Here is a 1,454-nt window from a genome sequence, read left to right as displayed (position 1 = left end):
TGTGTTTGTCTTAAGGTGTGTTTGTTCAAGGCGTTTGTCTTGGCTGCGTTTGTCTTTATGCGTTTGTCTTTGTTGCGTGTTTGTCTTGTTGTTGCGTTTTGTCTTAAGGTCGTTTGTCTTACGCGTGTTTGTCTTGGTGTTTGTCTAAGGTGTTTATCTCTTAAGGTGTTTGTCTTAAGGTGTTTGTCCTAAGGTGTGTTTGTCTTGTTATGTTTGTCTTAAGTGTGTTTGTCTTAAGGTGTTTGTCTTGATGGTGTTTGTCTTAAGGTGTGTTTGTCTTAAGGTGTTTGTCTTAAGGTGTTTGTCTTGCTGCGTTTGTCTTAAGGTGTGTTTGTCTTGCTGCGTGTTTGTCTTGGTGTGTTTGTCTTAGGTGTTTGGTTCTTGGTGCGTTTGTTCCTAAGGTGTTTGTCTTAAGGTGTTTGTCCAGGTGTGTTTGTTCATGCGTTTGTCTTGCTGCGTTTGTCTTGCTGCGTTTGTCTTAAGGTGTTTTTCTTAAGGTGTTTGTCTTAAGGTGTTTGTTCAATGTTTGTCTTGTTTGTCTGCTGCGTTTGTCTTGCTGCGTGTTTTCTTGCTGCGTTTGTCTTAAGGTGTTTGTCTTGCTGCGTTTGTCTTGCTGCGTTTGTCTTAAGGTGTGTTTGTTCAAGGTGTGTTTGTCTTTGCTGCGTTTGTCTTGCTGCGTTTGTTCATGCGTTTGTCTTAAGCCGTTTGTCTAAGGTGTGTTTGTCTTGCTGCGTGTTTGTCTTGCTGCGTTTGTCTTGCTGCGTTTGTCTTGCTGCGTTTGTCTTTGCTGCGTTTTTGTTCGGCTGCGTTTGTCTTGCTGCGTGTTTGTCTTGCTGGTGTTTGTCTTAAGGTGTTTGTCTTATGCGTTTGTCTTTGGGTTGCGTTTGTCTTAAGGGTGTTTGTCTTGCTGCGTTTGTCTTGCTGCGTTTGTCTTAATGCGTGTTTGTTCAATACGTTTGTCTTGCTGCGTGTTTGTCTTGCTGCGTTTTGTCTTACTGCGTGTTTGTCCCAAGCGTGTTTGTCTTGCTGCGTTTTTCTCTTAAGGTGTGTTTGTCTTTGCAGTGTGTTTGTCTTAAGGTGTTTTTCTTTATGGTGTGTTTGTCTTGTTGCGTTTGTCTTTAAGGTGTTTGTTCCATGCGTGTTTGTCTTGCTGCGTTTGTCTTTGCTGCGTTTGTCTTATGCGGCATTTTCTCAAGGTGTTTGTCTTTGGTGAGTTTTGTCTTAAGGTGTGTTTGTCTTTGCTGCGTTTGTCTTAAGGTGTTTGTCTTGATGCGTGTTTGTCTTAAGGTGTTTGTCTTATGGTGTGTTTGTCTTAAGGTGTTTGTCTTAAGGTGTTTTCTCTTTAGGTGTGTTTGTCTTTGCTGCGTGTTTGTCTTGCTGCGTTTTTCATGGCGTGTTTGTCTTTGCTGTGTTTGTCTTGCTGCTGGTCTAAGGTGTGTTTGTCTTAAGGTGTT

This window comes from Homarus americanus, unplaced genomic scaffold (genome assembly GCF_018991925.1).
Source record: "Homarus americanus isolate GMGI-L3 unplaced genomic scaffold, GMGI_Hamer_2.0 scaffold33375, whole genome shotgun sequence".
NCBI lineage: Eukaryota > Metazoa > Arthropoda > Malacostraca > Decapoda > Nephropidae > Homarus > Homarus americanus.
Note: the sequence above shows the minus strand (reverse complement) of the source record.